This window comes from Protopterus annectens, chromosome 10.part0 (assembly GCF_019279795.1).
Source record: "Protopterus annectens isolate FY-2018-M chromosome 10.part0, PAN1.0, whole genome shotgun sequence".
Taxonomy (NCBI): Eukaryota; Metazoa; Chordata; order Ceratodontiformes; family Protopteridae; genus Protopterus; species Protopterus annectens.
In genome coordinates, this window is record NC_056744.1 from 520826172 (window position 1) to 520850602 (window position 24431).

The 24431-nt window shown below is 38.7% G+C and overlaps 1 protein-coding gene across 4 annotated transcripts in view; it reads right to left on the reverse strand.

Moving 5' to 3' along the window:
- Nucleotides 1–24431, reverse strand: part of LOC122813204 (voltage-dependent R-type calcium channel subunit alpha-1E-like) — a 4399719-nt gene that overhangs the window by 3766900 nt on the left and 608388 nt on the right. The gene's annotated exons all lie outside the window — the stretch shown is intronic.

Genomic DNA, 24431 nt, shown 5'->3' on the forward strand with positions numbered 1-24431 from the left:
GAAATATGGTCTAAATTTGGTTGTGAAGGGGTTTTCCAATAGCTTGATCAGTGGAGATAGTATGGATACTGGAAATAAACAAATACTCCCTAAGAGTGCTTGGTCTTAGGAATAGGCATTATGATAAAATGTTTCTAGGTGTATGGAACTGATACCATTTATAATAGTGGATCTCCTTCCCTTTTTCTTTCTCTCTCTCTCTCTCTGTATATATATATATATATATATATATATATATATATATATATATATATATATGGGTTCACTTCAGAAGCTCAAAATACTGAAATCTCGAATTTCAGTATCTCGAGCCCAAAAAGTCGAAACCCCATAATAGCGAATGTTTAGAAGCGCGGAATTCAAAACCTTGAATACCAGATGTTTTGAATTTTGCCTTTCTAAAGTTCCGCTATGGCCATGTATTCAGGTAAGTGTGTGTGTGTGTTAAGGGGTTTGGGTAGGGGCTTATGTGTGTGTCACTGTTTTTTGTTGTTGTGATGTGTGTGTGCGAAGAGAAAGTAGCTTGTGTGGTGGTGTTTTGTGTGTGTTTGTATGTAGTGCGACCTCGGAGTGAGAATATTTAAGTAGGGGGGTGTGGGGGGCTTGCCCCCCTGCTTTCATGTAGTAGAGTGATTGTGTTTTTGTGGTGGATGGCGTGTGTGTGTGTGTGTGTGTATGTAGTAAAACCGCAAAATTCAAAACCTCTGGTATTCGAGGTTTTGAATTTCGCGGTTTTCAGTTTTCGATGTTTTGTGGATTTAACTTTTTGGGCTTGAGATACTGAAATTTGAGATTTCAGTATTTCGAGCTTCTGAAGTGAATCCATATATATATATATATATATATATATATATATAGAAAAGAAAAAAAAAATATATAGTATGTGTGTATGTGTCTGAATGTGTTTGTATGTGCATGTGCGTGTGTGTGTGTGCATGTTATTTATGGGTCAGGGATTTAGCAATAAGCAGCTCAGATAAGTAAAGGCAGATAACTAAAGGAATCTTGAGTATCTGGAGTGAATTGATGGATATGTGGATCTTACTTTTCCAAACCTTCCACGAAATGTTATTATAGCTATAAAGTTTAGTAGGGTAGGTTAATTATGTTGATGATTAAAAGATTTCCCAGACTGAATTGCAAACTTGTTGGTTTACATGTTAAAAAGAAAAGCTTATTTAATGGTGTTAAAAAAAAAAAAAACTTGTATAGCTTGTCGAGGTCTCCAGCTTTTTCCTTAGGGTTTTATCAAGTTCCAAAATTGCTTACATGCAGCTAATAAGTTTGTTTTCATGAACCTATACAGTTGCTGAATTCTTATACAGTGATATGTGGGGGGGGGGGGTAATCATTTAGAATTGTGAGACAGATAATGTGATTTTTCAAAAAACTGTTTCTTTTATATATATATATATATATATATATATATATATATATATATATATATATATATATATATATATATATATATAGATATATATATAGATATATATATATATATATATATATATATATAGATATATATATAGATATCTATATATGGGATCCGGACACATGCTTGACTAGCATATGTCTGAATCACAAAACATCGAACACACATACATGAAAGCGCTTAACATCGAAAAGCACTTCAGTGTATGTGTGCCTGTTTCGTAGATCGGACTACAGTGCGAGTAAGGGAAAATTCCCTTTTCCCCACTGTAGTGCAATCTTGGAGTGAGAATATTAAAGTGGGGGGGGGGGGTTGCCCCCCTGCAGAAACGTATATATTTTTTTTCTGAACTACACATACGCGGAAGCACTTTTTTTTTTTAACTACACATACACGGAAGTGCTTTTCGATGTTAAGTGCTTTCGTGTATGTGTGTTCAATGTTTTGTGATTCCGACACATGCTAGTCGAGCATGTTTCCTAGACCTATACACACATATATATATATATATATATATATATATATATATATATATATATATATATATAGATATCTTTCTCTGAGGAACATCAATGTCAGCGTTAGTATATGTATAATTAGTGGGGGGGTACAGGGGAGGCAATTTAAAGAGAATTTATCAATTACCACAATTTACATTCATTATTATTCATATTTTTGGGACTTGCAGTTACAAATCTCAAAATTGTAAGGAGATTATGGGCTTATATACAGTAAGGCAATATACGTTTTTAGTGGACCTTTAATAATTATGGGTCAGTGTTTATGCTGATGCTTTTGTGTTTAAGAAAGTTAACTTGGATGAGATTGCTGTTCTTCACTAAGAGGGGAACCCCCCCCCAAGTTTCAGACAAGGCCTGTTATATTAGAAGTAGATATACTTTTGCTGAACTAGGACGAATAGCAATGCTCATCTTTTCTTTCGGAAACAGTCTCAGAAACATTGATTTTCTTCTGGATACTTTAATTGATTTTGTTCTTTATAGTCACGTTTTGTAAAAGTTAAAGCCATAAGTGGCCTAACTAGTAAAGAACTGTCAGATGAAATACATTTCCACACCTCTGAAAACTCTGGTGCAAACTAATGCTGAAGTCAGGAAAAGAATAACTGCATAGAATATTTCCATTTCTCATTTGTCAGTGGCTTCAGCACTTATGGATTAATTATGTTTGTAATTGCCTGTCAGCATGTTATTAATGCAGCAAATTATATTCCTAATATTGCCAATTTAAATTGTTATTTAATGGTGTTTATTTATCCCACACTTATCTAGGTAGACGTTACTAAAAGTAATTGATGGCAGACTCTTGTATGAAATTCTCCTTCAGTGCATGGGTTGTGTAATAATGCTAATGCAAATGACGCCTGCCCCTTTTAGAAATCACATTTATGCATATTTATAATACTTTGTTGTCGCTTCTTTTAAACATGACATAAGCAAACTGTACATAACACAATCATATGGTTAACTTTTTGTGGCTTTTTATGCATTATATTACTTGAGATATCATTTGTAGTAACAAAAGGAAGTGAACCTGAAAAGTAAAGGATGTAAATGCCTCGATTTACATATCTGATTTCTTATGCATACCTGAGATAAAATGACAATATGTAAAACATTACTGATCAATTACAATGTGCACTTTAGTTATGGCACAGCTTATAAGTCTGAAAGGTCAGGGTCTGAAAATAATAGCATTTGATGTAATTTGATTACTAAAGATGTGCATATAGCACAAAAGGTGATTTATAACACTGATAACTTGTATAGATTTCAAGTAACCTGCAAGAAGTACAAATGTGCTCTTAGAAGGCAGATATGCCCCATCTCTGAGCTTGAAAAAGGCATAAGAACATACCTTTTTCAATTAGAATTAATAATCATGATTATCAATCACTCCCCATCAATGTGCAGAACTGCAAACAGTAGCACAGTGGATCCATGATAAGACGCCTGCTTCACAAGTTTAGAGTTTGGGGGTCAATTTGGAATTCCAAAAGCTGTGTATGTGGAGAGTGAACATTTTTGACAAGTATCCATGGGTTTTCCTTGGGTACTTGGATTCATTTCTACCTCCCCAAAACATGCTGGCCGATTGGATAAAACAGATTCTCTAAATTACCCATATATACAGGTACACTTATGGTCAGTGTTATGACTGAAAAGGGCTCATAGATGAACCTACATACAGTATATGGTTGACAAATGATGAACAAAATAAATAATGAACATTCTTAATTAAATGGAGCAGCCAGATCAACTAAAATCTTGAAGTGATCTAGAACACTTAGATAATCCTCAATGTCAACCATTACCAACTATAAACAGGGGTTGCCAGCCTTGAACCCTGTGCCAAGGATGCACTTTAACAACTATAGCACTCCACATGGCATATTTGTGAATATTCCTGGCTATATAACCCTACCAGTTACTATCAAAGACTGGAGTATTTGTCCTTCACAATCAGAATTGTGTTCCAAATATCAAAGACTTCAGCTATCCTTACAGTGATGCAATCTATGTGTTGACCATATCCTGTCCTAACTTGCAACTGCCTCCTATGACCTGATAGTCTAGAGTATGGAGTTTATACATTAAGTGATTGATTGGGTCGGTGTAAATACTGTTTTCAGACATGACCTGGAAGAGAGGCACATACCAAATGAATAACAAATTCAGTTTTTATATGCTTGTGAAACAGTGTAGTGAGTTCTTTGTTAGCTATTATGACTGCACTGGTGAAATGTGCATGCATGGTAGAGTGCAGTTTACTTAAACTAAATGAAGTTTGGCAACAAACTAAGCTGTCCCGGGACATCTTCATAGGGGTGGGGGGGGGGGGGTTAGGTTGATATTGTGGGAAGTTAAGTGGGATGGGGAGGTGAAAGGGTTAAGTGGAGACAGGGATGGTTGGAAGAAAATGAGATAATTATGGAGAGGGGCTTAAGAAGTTTAGTCTAGTGTAGTTGGGTTAAGCAATGACATTTTGGTGTGAACTTGCTAAGGCAAGCAGAACGTCCAAGACAATCTGTAGGTATTGAACTTGGCAGGTAGGCCTGGGTCAGTAGTTGTGGCAGTGAGGAGATATTTTAACTTAGATATGTAAGGTTTATAATTACGTATGTCTACATCTATATATTCTTGCCCAACTGTCCATGCAAAAACAAAAATGGTAATTGCTGTAGTTTAAAGTTAAAGGCAGGATTGGTTGTTTTAGTTGAGTACAGGTGTGCGGTGCAGTGTTCCATGTCAGGGGCTTGCTAGTTCTTTAGTCCTTGTTTCAAGTTGTTCAATAAATGTTTCACATGTTTGGTTAAGATGTGTGGCCTTCTGGTGCTGGCGCTTGTTCGTGGGAGGGGGTTGTGGGGATTACATGCTGGTTATACCACTCAACTATAGCCTTCATAGCTGTCGGAATGCACAGATTTCTTGCTTGTAGCTGATAGGGTGGTCTGAATACGTGGTGGGTTGTTAGGACTAAGTGTTTGCTGGCAGTGTGTCTATGCTAGTTCCCCCCTGCTCCTTTCCGATGGGGGTGGAAGTAAGCGAGTGTTTTACTGCGATGATGTTGAGATTTTGACTGTGATCTCATGGCTCAGAGGTGTGCTCTGGGTTTCCATCTGGGATCGTATGCTGCCTTTGGGCAGTCGCTGGGGTGGTCCCCAATCGAGCCATGCATTTTGTTGTTGTTTTCGCACAATGAGGCATGTTTGGCCGGTCAAACCCCCTTTTCACAGGCTTGTGGGCTTATTATCAGTAATGTCTGCCAAATAAGTTGCTACCGCACATGCAGCTATAGCGGCGGCAGCTAACCCATAAAATAAAAAAAAAGTAGTAAAGTAAACTTTGAGGAAGGGTGTTAGAGCTGCTCTATGTGATGTGTTTGGCCTGCACTGTCGGGCAGGATATTCATGGGCATCTGTATGTTGGACAGGGGCTTTGCTCGGACAAAAAAACAAAACAAAAAAAAAGGTCACGGTTTTGCAGGTTTTTTTCTTGGTGGCTGCCTTGGTTGGTTTCATTGATGGTTCGCTGTTTCACAGGCCTTCCTCATGTCTGCCGAGTTGTGTTTGTTGGTGGAGTGTGGTCGTGGGAAGTGCTTGTTTGGTCCCAGTGGAATCTACACATTTGTTGCTGCACACGCAGCTCTGGAGGGTCCTTTCATCGGTTGTTGCAGCATGAGGCATCAGGTGGGGAGATACCTGGGTTGTGGAGACTGGATGCAGCCAAGGGAACTGTGCGAGCTGTACTGGGCAGGAGCAGTTGATAAGGTTATACCTTCAATGTTTTCCTTTGCAATGAAGGCCACAGGTGGGAGCACTAGTGTTTTGGCTGCAGAATACTTTTGTAGTGTTTGGGTGTTATGCACTTCAATGTTCTTTCTTTCTGGGGTTTGACTTGAACTGCATCTTTGGCGATTGCTGATTGAATGGGTTCATGTGAGCTTCTTGTGTTTTCCCCTTGTGCTTCATTTTCAGCTTTAGGGTTTTGGGTGTGTGCTTTTATTCCTAGTTTCTTATCAGAATTTTGACAGCTATTTTGTGGTTTGCTTGGAGCAAGTAGCTGAACCATTTTGTCTGTCATTGTCCATCATGGGATTTGCAAGCTCATGCCTTTGGCTTGGTGTTTTTGAGAGTTGCTGACTATCCCTTGCTATGTGGTGTTTAGAGTAAATAACATGATTCTGTTTCAGTTTAAAGGAAAAGAAGACAACAGTGCTGCCATGCCACAACATGCCCCTTCATACTTAGGCCTTTCTTTTTTTTTTTTTTTTTTTTTTCTTTACGTGAGGCTAAGCAATTCTGCCTTGTGCTTCTTGGTTGTCAAGATATTTAGAAATGCATGAAAGTTATGACAACATAAATATTACATGAACAATAATTCATTTCCTCCATTAGACAGAAGGCAAATATCAACAGTCTGTTTGCCATTGTGTAAGCTTTAAGGTGAAATCTCTTAATATTTTGTATATAGCATGGTTTTGAAATTAGTTGTCGGGTTGTGGATTGTGGAGGGTGCTTTTTGGTTTTGAGCTTGTGCTTGGCTGTAGTAGACACTGAATGCTTTGCCCGTTTGAAGAACTGCAAAGTTCGTTCACAGGCTTTAGCCTCAGATTGTGGAGTTAGCTTGAGGTAGTGTGGTAGGCTGTGCGGGCTGGATTGTGCAGACGTGGAAGCTGCTTTAATAAAAAAAAAAATGTCTTTGCAAGCTGTCTCTGTATATCCACCATACCTCTCAACTGTACAGGATTTTTTGCAGGATGTCCAGATTCTGCCTCAGAATTGGTATGTTCCTCCTAAAACAGGTGCTTTCTGGCAAATAGGGTTGAAGTCAGTGAATGACAAACATTTGAGTTTAGACTCAACATCCTTCAGAGGATTCATGCTAAGGCTAAGGGATTTTGGTTCTAAGAGGTTGATAGGTATGATATCCACTCTGGCATTTTCGGTAAGTCAGTTTATTCATTTTACAATAACTTTTTAGTCAGCTTCATAAGTGTTGTCGCAAGACTACCCGGGTAGTGGATACTGATAGGTCTCTTCATGTTTGGGGTTTTAGTTGTAATATACTCAACTGGTAGTATGGGTATTTGATAGAGTCATTGGAGGCATAGCTTCAATTATGGCTGCTTTGTCATACATATGAGTGACGGTGGTACATTCCTTCCCAGGTTGGCAGGATAGGTCATCCTTGAAGATGTTTTGGAATGTGTGCTATGTAGTTTAGATGATTTACATGTCTTTTTCTTTCTTGCAGACGGGGTCTTGGAACGCTGTGGCTGGAACTTAGAATGGGTGGGTATAAGGTAGAGCTTTCTCTTTACATATTAGAGGGCTTACTTTTCTCCTTTTCTTTGTAGATGATGGTGGGGCGAGTACCAGCTGTGGCGATACACAGTGAATTCACAGATGATGGAACCAGTGGCGAGCGAAGAGGTTACACATGGGGAGCACAGGTGGGCAACAGCTACTTACAGAAATTGCTGAAGTGCAGATTGCAGAAGGCATCATGCGGTGGCTTGAAAGGGGATTTAAAAGGTGATGTTTGATAGGATGGATGTAGTCGCTGGAATGGGGAGATGATTATTGCATTGGTTCAGGGCGCAAGCAAGGAAGAGGTAGGTAGGGGGGCCAAAGGAAAACCTTGGGGGTGGTTATGGAGAGTGTGGGGGTAAGTCGAGTCATGATATTCATAGGGGCACGGGAACGTATTCGGCTACAGCCATATGGCTTTGCAAGTCAGTGAAGTTCAATTCTTGCTTTCTGAGAGCCTTGGGGTGGTTGTATTCACTAAGCCAGTTGTTTGAAGCATACGTGGGGGAAGGGCCAATGAGGTGTTGGACAGGATGCTGGAGTTTGTTCCTCATGGGTGATATCTTTGGGGGGACGAAATTGTCTCGAGTAGTTAGTGTTAATGTTGCATAACAGGTTAAGGTTTACATAATAGCACAAGGAGCATTTCACTTGGAGTTTGGGTGTATTTTCTAGATGAGGTTTTATGAAGTGTGGTAGGTAGGTGGCTGTGTTTGGGTAGTTGTAGAAATGTGTGCATTGCTGTGGGGGAGTTAGAAGGTTTAAAGGAAGCCTGGTTGCAGGATAAGGCAGTTGTAGAAAATGGGTGCGTTGTCGCGGGGGAGTTAGAAGGTTTAAAAGAAGCTTGGTTGCAAGATAAGGCAGTTGTAAGACTTACCTTCTGTTGGTATAGGTGACAGAGCTTTGGAGGGGAAAGGCCAGGGACAAACAGGGATTAAGATGGTGTTATGGCTGGGCATGTAGAATACTCGTGGTTGAGTATAGGTGAGTTTTCAGGAACTGGGTCAAGGGGAGCTGGTTTTCCGACATCTAAGGTTATGCTACAATTGACAGGGTCCTGAGTGAGAGACTTGATACTAGTTTTATCTGGGTGTCAATTTGAGTTCAAGGGGTTACAGTTTGTGCTTTTGTTGTGGTTATAAGGTTGTCAATCCATTCAGGCTGTGCCATGATTTCAGCTTTGAAGGAAGCGGGATAAAATGATATGTATTCTCTTGGTGGATGTTCTGGTGGTACAGTTTGGTCACGGTAATTCTATTTTAAGTAATTTCATTAGGGTCTGTTTCAGTGATGGTATGGCAAGGTGGGTTTATGTCGGGAATCTAAGGTGCTTTACAGAGGATGGGTACACCAAATGATATTTGGCTTGACCCTTCCCTTTATGGGAAGTAGTGGTTTGAACAATTTTGGTTAGAAGGGAGGGGGAACAGCCTAGTCAGGCTGGTTGGCGGAGAAGAGGGATAGGCTTGCCCTTTACTGTTCTCCCTCTGGTGTCTGGATGTTCATTTCAAGGATTTGGGGAAATTAAATGAGTAGTTGGAGGAAGCTTGCTGAATAGATAAGCAAGCTGAGGTAAGGATGCTGCTTATTTGGTGGAAGGTAATTCAATGGATGGTGTATGAAGTGAGATGGGATGCTGCTTCATAAGTATAGTAAGTGAGTAGATGTATTGACCTTGCTTGTTGGGCAGAGTGAGTAGGTACACTGCCCTGATTAACATTTCAAGGATGTTATGCCGCATTTAGAATCAATTATATCATGAATAGTTGTAATTAATGAATTTGGTGATCAAAGCTATCTTATGGAAATTTGATAAAGGTCATCAAACGTCATTTGGTGTGATGTGTGTTATTGAAGGGGACCAGGACAATTAAATGTTAGTAATGGTAAGCAGCTTATATTCACCTGGGTACTAATACCTAAAGTGGGTTAACAGTGCCAGTCAGGTTTATAATTTGCCACAGCTCCTTCTCCACCTAATCCCTTCAGCCTGCTCTTCATATTTGGAAGTGATTTTATTATCAGTGAATCTATGTTCATGTTTCAGAGATGCAGAATGTCATGTGAATAAAGGATAATAAGTGAATGTATGTGTTCATGCACTTTTAGAAGGACCTCTTGTATTTGGTCTTAAGATCCGTAACCTGGGTAGGGGTCTGGATTGAAACATCTTGCTGTGTGGAATCTAACTTTTGGAGTACTAGCAGTTGAATACCAGATTAAAGAACTACTAATGCATATTGTATATGGATTAAACAGATCTTTAAGATATCCAGAACCCTAAGAACATAACACTTTGTGAGGTGAAATACCCACTCTGAACTACATCCCAATTTACTTATAACCACTGCAGAGTCTGCAAAAACTGCCGTATGCCTGCATTTAGGAGCCCCAGTTTAAAAAGAAACATGCTCCAGAATTCTGCTTTAGCTGAAAATGATATAACACCTCTAAAATCTACAGAATCTAAGACAGTACAGAAGTCAAAGAGAAGGTGAAGTAGTTCTAAGTTTAAGATGGTTCTAGAATGCATTTGATACAGGACAGGTTCTAAATGTGAAAATATATTAACTTCATGCTATCTCATGTCTGTCTCAAAGCAGACAGGTGACAGCTAGTTTCAGCTAATATGAATTAGAAAGTAAGATTAAACAAATCAAAGTTTAAAATAATGTTACATCAGTTGCTCCAAACCATAAATACCTGGAGGAACAGAAATAAGACCTTGATGAACACAAAGCCCATAATAAACTTAAATTGTTGAAGCTTCAGTAGTTTTTTTCCATATTATTTTTACCAATACTCAAAATGCAAACTAAAACACCCTTCCACCATCATAGTATAATTACATATTTTATCACTATAATATATATATATATATATGTGCATATATATATATATGTGCATATATATATATATATATATATATATATATGTATGTGCATATATATATATATATATATATATATATATATATATATATATATAGGTACATATATTTATTTATATATATATATATATTTTTTTTTTATTTTACATTTGTTTACCGGGAAAGTCCTACTGGACACAGGTCTATTTTCAGTGGAGGCCCAGGGAGAAAAGCTCCAAGAAAAATACAAAATAGTACAATATAATACAATAGATTACAAAAATGAGAGAGCATTAATAGCTTTTGCATACATCATTGAAAAACCATGTGGAAGAGATGAACTATTTATACAGTAAAAGCATTTTTTATTTTTTTTTTGTTCAGTAAGATAAATATCAGCGGGTTGGCAAGCTTTCAGGAGAAAACTGTCTAAACATAGCTGAAGTTCTGAAACAATTCTTGGTGTGGATTATCCTGGGGATTGACATGAGCATAGACAATTGTTTAGATAGTGGGTTTTCAGGAGTTTTTGAAATGAGAAGTGGAGGTGGTAGAAGTTATATGGCTTGGTAGTGAGTTCCAGTTTTCGGCAATGGTGCTGGCAAAGATGGATTTACCAACATCATTTCTGTACTTGATGACAGTTATGAGGTACTGATTACTAGAACGTAAGGCTCTAGAAGGTATGTGGGGCTGTATAAGAAGATGAAGTGCTGGAGTTATATCAGGAAAACAGTATAGTTTATGTGCAATAGATAGTTGATTGAGTAGTAATAGGTGAAGCAATTCCAGCCAGTTGAGCTGCTTAAGGGATAGACAGTGGTGGGACCTATATGGGGCTTGGGTAGCAAACTTGGCAATCTTGTTATAGCATAATTACATTTTATTTAGATCAGTTTGGTGGAGATTAGTCAAGATGGGAGAGGCATATAGGAGGATGGATAGAAGATGAGTCCTTGCAATAGCTGCTTTGGTAGATTTAGTGATATAAGTGTTTGTTCCTGTAAAGGAGTCCGAGTTTTTTGTTTACTTTTTTGATGGTTTGTGCAATGTGGATGTCGAATATGAGGTTATTGTCTATTACTACACTTAGCAGTTTGGTGTGTGTGGTTGGGCTGATTTGAATGTTATCTTTGGAGTTGATGTGAAAATTATTATTTAGGGGAGGTGGTCTGCCTGGGCTAAAAAGAATAAGTTTGTTTTTTTGGGGATTGAGAAGTTTGATGTTGGTGAACCAAGTTTCAGCTAGGGTGAAGTTATTTTGGGTTAGGGAATGTAGTTCATCTAGGGTGGGAATGGCACAAATAAGGGTAGTGCCATCTGCGTATTGACTATTGATGCAGAGGGTGAGGATAAGGAGATCTGGTTAGTAAACAGAGAGAACAGCAAGGGGCCAAGAATAGACACTTGAGGCACTCCTATGGTTACTGGTAACAGGGAGGACAGATGGTCATGCCAGAGAAATACTTGCTGGCAGTCTGATAAGTAGTTGTTGAACCATGATATACAGGGAGGACTTATATTTACGGTAGATAGGGTTTCAAGAAGCATACTGTGATTTACCATATCAAAAGCTTTCGATAAGTTTAGGTATATAGAAGATACGAACAGACCCTTGTTTCCGTGGTTGTTAACTGTGTTGGTGAATGATAGTACCTCTGTGGGAAGGTCTAAATCCATGCTGCGATATGGAGGGAAGGCTGTTATTTTGGAGGTATTGCATTAGTTGAGTGTGAACAACTCTTTCTAATATTTTGGACAAAGGTGATAGGATTGGTGAGCTCTAAGTAGTTACCTCCTTTGTGAAGTGGAATGATATGTGATGTTTTCCAAGATGTGGGTACTCTATGTTCTAATAGAGACCTATTTATGGGAATAGAGACTGGATAGGCTATGGCGTCAGCAGGTACCTGAAGGGAATCTGCTGGTAGGTTGTCTGCTGCTAGTGTGATTGGCTTAAGTTTTTTAAGGAGTTTGGAAATTTCCTTGGTGGATACTGAATGAAGGTTGAATTTTGGGGTATTGTTTTGAATACTGGGGTGGGTTGGGGTATTTATTGGTGTGGGGCTACAAGTACTGTTTTTGGCATTGGCAAGGGTTTGGGCAGTTTCAGAAAATAATTTTTTGAATTGTGTGGGAATGTTTTCTAGATTTTTTGGTAACACTGGGGATGGAGTAGTGAATTTTCCTGAGGTGAGTATGCCATTTGGAGTGGCCCAGGATTTTTTGGGGTAATGAACATATTTTTCCTGCATGTTTTTATAGTAATTCATTTTGTCTAATTTGATTTTTTTTTTTTGGCTTTGTTATGGAGTTCTAGATAGTTTTGCCTAAAACTAGTGGTTTTGTTTTTCTGATATAGAATCCAGGCCTTGTCCCTATCCTTCATTACAGTTTTAGTATCTTTTCTAAGTCATGAGGTATAGTTAGTTTTTATTCTAATGGTTCGGGAGGGTGCATGAAGGTTAAAGATTTTTAGGAAGGTTATGTTAAAGTGTTCTACGGCTTCGTCTAGAGATAATAGTTTTGGGGGGCCCAGTTGCAGCTTTTTAGTGAATTGATGAAGTCAGTAACTATAATTTATTTATTTTTATTTTATATTACATTTGTTGACCGTGCTAGTCCAACATAATGTCCATGTTCAGTAGAGGCCCGGGGAGAAAAGCTCTATATATAAAAACTATAAATGTTTTTTTGTTGCAAACTACCCTGAGGATGGGTTGGCTGATGGTTTTGGGGCCTGTTCCTAAGTAGGTAGGCTGGATGATGGCCACTTAGGCTGTCTGGAAGACAGCCAGATAGCTGTGCACGACTGGGGTCAGATACCAGGATCCAGTCTAAATGACTGGCGTTTGGATGTTTTGTCAGTTCTAGTGGGGGTAGTTATGCTTTGGGTAAACCTGTGGAGGTTTATAAAGGCAAGGGATTGTGGCTGGAGCAGTTATATATAATATAATATAACATGACATATAATATATAATATTATAATATATAATTTATATATATATATATATATATATATATATATATATATATGGGTGTAGGTTAGAAGATCGACAGCTGAGATAACCGACAATGCATGAGCGGGCGCCAGATGATCGACACTAGGAAGACCGACACTACGGATGAAAACTCCGACGCCAGGGATAGTGAGTTGGAAAGAAGGCTGTGTGAGTATGCGGTGGTGACGGACGTTAGGGTGCGACTAAGGTAAGTGTGGATAGTGACAGTCTGTGGGGACAGGGGTGGGTTAAGTGAGTTAGGGTTAGGGCGCGGGTTGGGTAAGTGTGCGGTAGTGGTATTTTTTGGGTTAGGGGTGGGTTAAGTGAGTTAGGGTTAGGGCGCGGGTTAGCTGAGTGTGCGATAGTGACGGACCTTAGGGTAAGGGTTTGGGTTAGGGTTGGACGTAGTTGTGTGTGTGAGGTTTAGTGTGGGTTTGTGAGGATTTTGGTGTGCTTGTGTTCTGTGTGTGGTTTTTGGATAAGGGGATGTGTTTTGTTAGTTGATTGTTGTTATTGTGGTGTGTGCAGTGTGTGGGGTTTCGTGTTTGTGGACCATCGGTTACTTGTTTGTCGGGCATGTGAGGTGTCGTGTTTATGGTTTGTCGATGTTTTTGTTGTCGGTGAGAGTGGCTGTCAATCTTATGACCTAGAACCATATATATATATATATATATATATATATATATATATATATATAATATTCATTTTGTTATAACCATGAGATCAATAAGCATTACATGTGCTGTTCAGCCCAGAAAATTATACCATCTGACCTTAAACCCAAAGCTTAATTATTCTTAAATGTGCTATACAAACAGTAGAGGACACATAGTGGTCTATATTCTGCATGGTAATTAGTTGCTGTTGTTCTCTTACAAAGCCAGCACAGTATGTGGTTGCATATAAACTGTTACTTGTTGACAATCTAATCAGGTGTTTACTGGGGAGTTGGACTTTTTACAATACAAACACTGACATTATTTGTCTACTAGAGTAATTCATACTCTCCTGATGTTTAAGGGGTTATGGAATATGATGTTAGGAGGCTAAAATTCTGCTTTGTATGCAGATATCATACTGGCCTAAATCTATTGAGCATTTTGTTACTTTATGTGAGATGAAGGCAAGGCCATCAATACAGTTTCCAAGAAGGACAACAAATCATATTTTACACTACTTCTACATGGCATAACAGTGATAAATATTTAAGCAATAATCCATTACTTGGTGTGGGTACATCAGGATTTAGCCATGGTTAGTGTGGTTTGATCATGAAGGCGAAGTCTGAGTGATTAAATAAAGCCATCCATGGGTAAATCCTGATATAGCCACACCCAGTCATGAATTATTGTCAAAGTCAAAGTAACTTTATTGTCATTCAACCATACATAGTATGCAGCTTAACAAAATTCCATTCCTCCAAGCTCATGCACAGAAAAACAGAAGCACAACAACAAATAAAAAGAAGTAACAACAACAACAAAAAATAATAACATATACAGCAACTGTAAAAAGAGCCAACCGAAGACCAAGAAGCTTTGAAAACCAAACACAATTCATTTCCCATGTAGTATCACCATCAACAATACATCCCAGTCTTTTCCTCTGACCTTCCTCATAGCACCACGGACATTACAACTGCTGCTACCTGCAAGCTTGTAAATCCACTCCATCACCACCTACATCCAAGCCTAAATCCTTCCTTCTGACCACATATCTTACAGCCACCATTACCTGCAGACTCTAATGTCGACCACCATCACCAGCATCGACCAATTCCAATATACAAAGTTTCTCATTCCGACACCTGCAACCCTTGCAAACCACTAAACAGACCGCTACCATTTCCGTTTTATAACACCAGTCCCCACATCCCAATGAAAACAAATATGGTCCATTAAATCCATGAATTCTGCTTCCCGTACTCCTCATCAGCTTGGCTCATCATTGCAGGCCTAAACTTCCACCACTCCGAATGTTTCCACAATAATTCTAACGAGGACAATAGACACTGTGAACATCTTGCCACAACATACAACTCGGCAGACAAAAAAAATGACTCACCATCACAAGAAAAAATCACGAATTACACAATGAAACAGACAGTGCACAATGGGAGTAGGAGAGGCCACTGCCATCCAAGGTGCCACCATCTATGATGACATTCTTTAAGAAAGAAATTGCTTACCTTTCTTAAATAATGTCTTTGTATGTGTATAAGGAAACTGAAGTATTCCTCCACGTCTTTCCTTTTTTACTGATGTATTGCACATGCATATGTGACTTGTGTCCCACACTTGCACACTACATTAATGCAGCACAGGAGATGCATAAGAGAAAAGAGAATCTTAGTTTTTTTTCTTTTTTTTTCTGTAGAGATTTTATGAAGGACAGTGCAGAAAGAAAAAGAAAATCAGGTACGTTTCTGTTTACTTTTGAGAATGTACCTGATGTTTCTTCTATTTTGGTCTTTCCCTCAGCATATTCCAATAGAAAATCGAGCTGCTGAATGGTATTTCAGCAGCCAAACTTTATTCTATAGGTATATGCTTGACTTTCAATGGCTACGCTGATTGGGCTGTCCAATAAGCATTCTCATTTTTGAATACAAATTAACTGTCATTGTGTAATTCAGAATACGTCACCCATGTAATAAATACGGTAGAGTTATATTCATATAGCATTCCACATTCCATTCACTTCTATGTAATCAGTGTATGTTTTACTCTATCTTCTTCTGATAACTATGTCAGGTTTATACATGATTGTCCTTTCCACTCTATGCAGTATGAACTGGAATTTTTAAAAGTATGATGGGAGTCGTCTGCCATACTAACGATACTTGTCACTATTATAACACTATGTGGGTGAATTCGTACTGCAGCTGACTCATTGCTTATGTTCTTTTCTCATTTTCATCTAGGGCAGCACTACAGATTAGCTTTGCGTTAGGGACTGTCTTGCTTCAGTGTGGGAGAGGCAGACATAATTCCTCTGCTGTCTCCCCACACAAAAACACTGTAAAATGCAAGTAATTCTATAATTTTGTTTTTTGATCTGCAGTTCTTATCCTATCATATATGGCAAAATGATTCATTGTGCTACCTTTGGCATTACACAGTAAATAAACTGCAAGTGTCAACTGAATACATTAAAGTCTAAAAGTACATTAGTATGGAAACTACACTGAAATCTACATCAAAGCCCTCGTTAAAAAATGCCTAACTGAAAAAAAACATGAAAATGAAGTGTTTTTTTTTATGGAGGGTAGCCTCTTGTAGCCCTCATACTGCAATTATTTTAATTAAACCATCTCTGGCATCGCACAACACTAAATAAAAAGGCAAATTCTCTTACCCCCCGTGTCCACACACACACACACACACACACACACACAAATGCAAGTGTGTGCGCGCACATAAACATATGGACCTGTGAATAACAAGTAGTTCCAATGAATCAAACAGACAGACTCACTTTTTCTACATAAAGTAAATAGAATGAAGATGGTCATTCATCTGCACACATTTATGTAATGCAGGCAGGAATGTTTTCAAACATCTGCATCTATATAAATCACACTATCCAAAAATACTGCCACTAAGGATAACATATGTGCAACAACAGAACTTATCTAAATTAACAAAAAAATAAAAATGGTTCAAACTTCGCAAACTTCACTCCATCTTTAGTGATAATGTTATCCAGCAACACCTGATAAATTCTGCAGGGACTTCTTTTTACCATAGCTTAGATCTAGGCTCAGTAATGATAATTATGCTCCTTAATTGATCTGATTTGCTTACAATTATTCTTGCAGCTATAATGATACCGTAAACAAGCATTAGGTTCTCCAAATCTGCAAAAAGTTATTTTACCAACCGCAGATAGGCTTCACAACTGATATAGTGTACTTGCTGGAGATAAGCTGATAAGAAAAGGATAGCTGATCTGAGGACAGTGGAGATAACTGACCTGAAAACATATGTGCTGTGCTTTATACAATCATAGTCGTGGATTTATTAGCATTTGAAAAACGAAATAATACACATACAAATAGCTTAGTTTTTATCATAAATAATAGATAAATTACTGCATACAAGCAAAGTACATGGTTTATTTTATGCCATAACAGGGTTTGTGATACACAAATATTCAAGTGTCTTATTTTCTCTAGGACCAGTGATTTGGATTGCTGTATCATTTCAATTACTTTACAGGGTATATCTTTACAAACAGATAGTCTTTTATTAATAAAGGTGTTCAGACAATATATGTCTGACTCTCTAATTTTTTCTACACAAACTCTTGCAATAACAAACAAATATTTTGTAACCTTATTCCTGCTCTGGCTATAAAACTATAATAGCAGTAATATGTATACCTTAGCATAAACTATCTTAACAACACTTGGGCAAAACTTTCTAAATACAGATTTTTATTTAACATTTGATTAAACAAACAGATGGTACAATAATACACATTCGCTGAAACCTTCTGTATTCAACAGTTCACTGAATAATGCAGTGCAAATGAAGAATCTGAACAGACATCAGACAAATGCCTCTACACCTCTCCAAATGCTTCTTAAGTTTCACTCCCTCTGAGGCAGATTAATGCTAGTATGTTCCAGGTAAAATTTTACAATAGATTTGTTTTGTACTTTTAGCTTTGTTACACCAAATGTTTCTGATTTAGTTTTCATATTAGAGGTGGAGTCTAGTGATATATTGGACCTTGGTTAAAGGGCTAGTATTGACATTTCACTTGGAATGTTCATTTTTTTTATTCAGGATAATTTTTTCTCCACTCCATATGTTAATGGTGTCCTGTATGAATCAGCGTTCTGTCTATTAGACTGACTCTGGTAAATCTGTGCCTACATTTTATTTCACTAATCCTCTCATGTCTAATCCACTAGAGACAACATACACACTAGACCCAGTATCGTAAGGCTAATTCTTTGTTTAGTGTTTTTTTGACTTTTGAGAGCCTGATAGTACAAGGAGTCCCCAAATTAAGGAAAAACAGGTGAAGCAGGAGGCATTTGAAGAATAAATATAGACAAGGGAAAGAAACTGAGATCTGATATGGTTCAACATTTATGCAAAGGAGAAAGCCAAACTAATCAAAAAACAATGCTACAGATATTTGAAGAGAAATACAGGTTCTGTTCTGGAGCCATCTGTAGGAAAGTGATACAAAAGTTCAGCTGATGCTGCACAGCAAGTTAAGGAGCAAGAATCAGTGGCAACTGTGATGCAAGCATTGTTGTGGAGTAATGAGACAATGACTTGGTCTATATTATATTTTCAAAAGTTTCAGACATCGAACACCATATGGTCGATACCATATGAGCGATGTTTGAAATTTCAAAAATATAATAAAAAAATAAAAATAAAAAAATATACTTACCTAGGCACCCCCCACACCCCCGCTACTTAAATATTCCTACTCTAAGATCGCACCGCATTGAAGTAAAGGGAAAATATTCCCTAAGGCGATTTCCATGTTACGCCTGTGACATTTCGAAGTTTCAACCAATAGGGTTCACTCAATACGCATTTGCCATATGCAATTTTCGATCATGCGATAGGAACCCCAATGAGTTCCTATATGAAGGAGCAGCAGATGACACTGGACGCATTTGAATAGGATATATCTCAGGAAGATGTTTTGGAACTTTCTGTAGAATGCCCACAGGAAACTAAGAGCAAAAAATGTACTCCCACTTTAGAAGAAAATGATCTAAGGGAAGACCTGCTCTTTTAATAGAGATTGATAGACGTATTAAAATAGATGAAAGAAATAGATCACAGATAGCAAATAAGATCCAAAACATTAAAAGTCGGATAAAATAGATGAACATAGTAATCAAGACTATTAACAGAAACTCATGATATAATGGATGTAAATAAGATACATTACTGTACAGCTAAATAAATAACACAGATTCTTACCACAAAAACATAGAAAAATAAAGGCAAGGAAGGGAAGAAATAAAATGTCACCAAGTAAGCATCAAATAATGAAAACTATAAAGCAATTATGACAAGAGGTGTCACCGTTAGGAGAATATTGAAGATGAAAAAGATCAACAAAAATACGCAGATAGATGCAATAAAAGCAATGCTGTATCAAAACAAAGCAGCATTTATCATACACTATTGCAAATAATAATCTAAAGATATCAGCACTAGCAAAAAACTTAGAAGATATTCATATAAATATAAAGGAAAAGTACAAAACAAGCAATCCATTTATGACCCAAAAAAGTTTTATAGAGAAGTGGGAATCAATGCAAAAAGGAATAGTAACACCACCAAAAAAAGAAGAAATAGATACATTTTGGAGAAATATTTAAGAAGACCCTGTAGAACATAACACATATGTTGAGAGGAAAGACAAATTAAAAGCAATACAGTTATTTCTCATGGTATAAAACTCATTGCAAAAAATTACATAATTATACTCTTTGGGAAAACAACTACACTTGTAAATTATAACACTGATAACACTCCCCTAACAGCAGATCCAGTGCTATGGGACTTAGGAACTTAGTTTGACTGCATCCTGAACTTTGATCAGCATGTGTCAACGGTAGTGAGAAAAACATTCCATAGGTCACAACTGAAAAGTATGGACATGGCATCCAGATCTAAAGAGATCATATTGCCACTATACTCAGCCCTCATTCAGACCAATAACTGAGTACAATGCATCCTTTGGCATTTACCCGACCAGGTATTTGCAACAACTGGAGTGGCCACAGGGTGTAAATAATACATCCTATGTGGACCACCTCAAAACCCTGCCCTGTACTAAGTCTCCTCTGTACTAATGAGGCATGATCTATGTCTAATCTATAGATCTGCTACACATTCGCAAAACAAACAGCACTAAAATTACCTTATCTAAGGATCTAAACTTCATCTGTGACATAAACAAAGCAAGATGGAATGGTATGTGTCTCTGAGATTACCCCTTTTCTGGAACAGACACCCCATACATGTGAAACAAAACAATGTAATTTGGACCAAAGGATGTGAAATCACAAATTCGACCCTGGCATGTCACCTGTGGTCACTATGGACAGGGACAGTTTGTAGATGCCCTAAGTCTCAGGCATATGCCAAAGCCATTTTAGCCCACAGACATTAAAAACTGGGAAAATTTGGACAAGAATGGCTAGGCTGAAAAAGGCTCTAGGGTCATTGGCCTAGTAACCTCCTATGAAAAGTAAGACATTCAAATGTACAGGATATGAAATGGGATGAAGTAGTGGCTAGAGAAATCAAAACACAATTAATAAAAGCTCCTAATTAGAATACACCAGGCCAGATGTAGTACTTAGCTTCTGGGTAAAAGTACTGACACCTTTGTACAAGGATTTAGCCCTGAGTAAAAATTACTTATTTGGACATCCTGAACAGACACCAGTCTGTCTTACAACAGGAAAAATGATACTCATCCTTAACAGTGAACGTGTAAGCCATGCAAAAAAAATATATATATATATATATATATATATATATATATATATATATATATATATACATACATATATATATATATAAATATATATATCGATATGGATTCCTATTACAAGAATGAAAGTTCACTACTTCAAACTTGTAATAGGAAGCCTCACTTCTGCGAAAGTTCACTTTAATGAAAGTGAACTTTTGCGTAAATGCACTTCACCGAAAACACCACAGCACAGTGGAGGACATAAAAAACAACCTATGTCCTCCACTATGGTGTGATAGTCATGGAACTTAGGGTTAGGGCATGGGTTAGGGTAGGGGATAGTTATCCCCTTACCCTATCCCATGCTCTAACCCTAAGGTTCGTGACTACTGCACCATAGTGGAGGACATTGCTATGTCCTTCACTGCGCTGCATTCATCACGAACCTTAGGGTTAGGGCACGGGTCATGGTAAGGGGATAGCCCTATGGGCTATCCCTTTACTATGACCCATGCCCTAAACCTAAGTCCATGAGTACTGCACGGAAGTTCAGTGCAACACCTATTCGTTGTACTGAACTTTGAGTAAATGCACTTTCGCTGCAGTGAGCATTCCATGCACTATTTCGAATTAGTGAAAATTCGATCTAGTGTTGTTGTTGTGTCTTTCGGCTTTTCCTGGTTAGGGTTCGCTGTATGGAACCCATATATCTTCTTCTTCTTTCAGCTGCTCCTGTCAGGGATCGCCACAGCAGATCAACTGTTTCTATTTCTTCCTGTCCGGTGCATCGTGCTCTGCCATACCAACCACCTGCATGTTCTCTCTCACCACATCCATAAACCGTATCTTAGGCCTTCCTCTTTTCCTGTTACCTGGCAGCTTCATCCTTAGCATATTTTCCCCAATAAACTCTGCATCCCTCCTCAGCATATGTCCAAACCAATGTAATCGTGCCTCTCTGGCTTTGTCTCCAAATCTTCCAACCTGGGCTGACCCTCTAATATACTTATTCCTAATCCTTTCCATCTTCGTCACACCCAGTGCAAATCTTAACATCTTCAACTCTGCCACGTCAAGCTCTGACTCCTGCCTTTTTGTCAGTGCCACTGTCTCCAACCCATATAACATAGCTGGACTCACTACCCTCTTATAGACCTTCCCTTTCACTCTTACTGGTACTCGTCTGTCACAAATCACTCCTGACACTCTTCTCCACCCACTCCATCCTGCCTGTACTTTCTTCTTCACCTCTCTTCCACACTCACCATTAATCTGAACTGTTGATCCCAAGTATTTAAACTCATCCACCTTCACCACCTCTACTCCCTGCATCCTCACCATTCCTCTATTCTCCCTCTCATTCACACACATATATTCTGTCTTAGTCCTTCTGACCTTCATTCCTCTTCTCTGTAGAGCATATCTCCACCTCTCCAGGGTCTCCTCCACCTGTTCCCTACTCTCACTACAGATCACATTGTCATCTGCAAACATCATAGTCCACGGGGACTCCTGTCTGATCTCATCTGTCAACCTGTCCATCACCATTAAAAATAAGAAAGGGCTCAGAGCTGAACCTTGATGTAATCCCACCTCCACCTTAAACGCATCTGTCACTCCCACCGCAGACCTCACCACGGTCACACTACCCTCGTACATATCCTGAACCACTCTTACATACTTCTCTGACACTCCCGACTTCTTCATACAATACCACAACTCCTCTCTAGGCACCCTGTCATATGCTTTCTCTAAATCCACAAAGACACAATGCAACTCCTTCTGACATTCTCTGTACTTCTCCATCAACACTCTCAAAGCAAACATCGCATCTGTAGTGCTCTTTCCTGGCATGAAACCATACTGCTGATCACTAATCATCACCTTCCTTCTTAACCTAGCTTCCACTACTCTTTCCCATAACTTCATGCTGTTACTGATCAATTTAGTCCCTCTGTATTTGCTACAGCTCTAGACATCACCCTTATTCTTAAAAATCGGTACCAAAACACTTTTTCTCCATTCCTCAGGCATCCTCTCACTTTCCAAGATTTCATTAAACAATCTAGTTAAAAACTCCACTACCATTTCACCTAAACACCTCCATGCTTCCACAGGTATGTCATCTGGACCAACAGCCTTTCCATTCTTCATCCTCTTCATAGCTGTCCTTACTTCCTCCTTGCTAATCCACTGCATGTCATGATTCACTATCCGCACATCATCCAACCTTCTCTCCCTCTCATTCTCTTCATTCATCAGCCCCTCAAAGTACTCTTTCCATCTGCTCAACACACTCTTCTCACTTGTGAGTATATTTCCCTCATTATCCTTTATCACCCTTACCTGCTGCACATCTTTACTAGCTCGGTCCCTCTGTCTAGCCAATTGGTACAGGTCCTTTTCTCCCTCCCTAGTGTCCAACCTTTTATGCAACTCGTCATACGCCTTATCCTTAGCCTTCGTCACCTCTCTCTTTGCCATGCACCTCATCTCCTTATACTCTTGTCTACTTTCTTCATCTCTCTGACAATCCCACTACTTCTTCACCAACCTCTTTCTCTGTATACTCTCTTGTACTTCTTCATTCCACCACCAGGTCTCCTTGTCCTCCTTCCTCTTTCCAGAGGTCACACCAAGCACCTTTCTAGCCATCTCTCTTACTAGCTCTGCTGTAGGTACCCAGCTATTCAGTAACTCTTCACTGCCACCCAGTGCCTGTCTTAACTCTTCCCTGAACATCTCCTCACAATTTCCATTTTTCAATTTCCACCATTTGATCCTTGGTGCTGCCCTCACACTCATCCTCCTCTTCTTGATCACCAATGTCATCCTACAAACCACCATCCTATGCTGCCTAACTACACTTTCCCCTGCCACCACTTTACAGTCTCCAATCTCCTTCAGACTGGCCCTTCTACATAAGATATAATCCACCTGTGTGCATCTTCCTCCACTCTTGTATGTTACCCTATGCTCCTCCCGCTTGTTAAAATATGTATTTAACACAGCCATGTCCATCCTTTTCACAAAATCCACTACCATCTGACTTTCTGCATTCCTTTGCTTAACACCATACCTACCCATCACTTCTTCATCCCCTTTGTTCCCTTCACCAACATGCCAATTGAAATCTGCTCCAATCACCAGTCTCTCACCCTTGGGTACAGTCATCACCACTTCATCCAACTCACTCCAAAATCTTTCTTTCTCATCCATCGCACACCCAACTTGTGGAGCATATGCACTAACAACATTCATCATTACACCATCAATTTCCAGCTTCATAAACATCACTCTATCCAACACTCTTTTCACCTCCAAAACACTCTTAGCATACTGTTCCTTCAGGATAATGCCTATGCCATTTCTCCTCCCATCCACACCATGATAAAACAATTTGAACCCACTTCCAATACACCTAGCCTTGCTCCCCCTTCCATCTGGTCTCTTGCACACACAATATACCAACCTTCCATCGGTCCATCATATCAGCTAGCTCTCTCCCTATACCAGCATACTGCCAACATTCAAAGTTCCGACCCTCACTATCACAGTCCTAGCCTTTACCTGCCTTCAGCCATGCATTCTGCCTCTTCTCCTCCTTCGGCCAACAGTAGCCCAATTTCCGCCAACACCCTGTTGGCCAACAGTACTGGTGGCAGTCGTTGTTAACCCGGGCCTCGACCGATCCGGTATGTATATGTGTACTTTTGTCTGCATGTATGATATATATATAGATATATAGATAGATAGATATAGCTATAGATATTTATTTATAGACCAATAACTTGCTTTCTGAGAATGTACTAATTATATACTGGA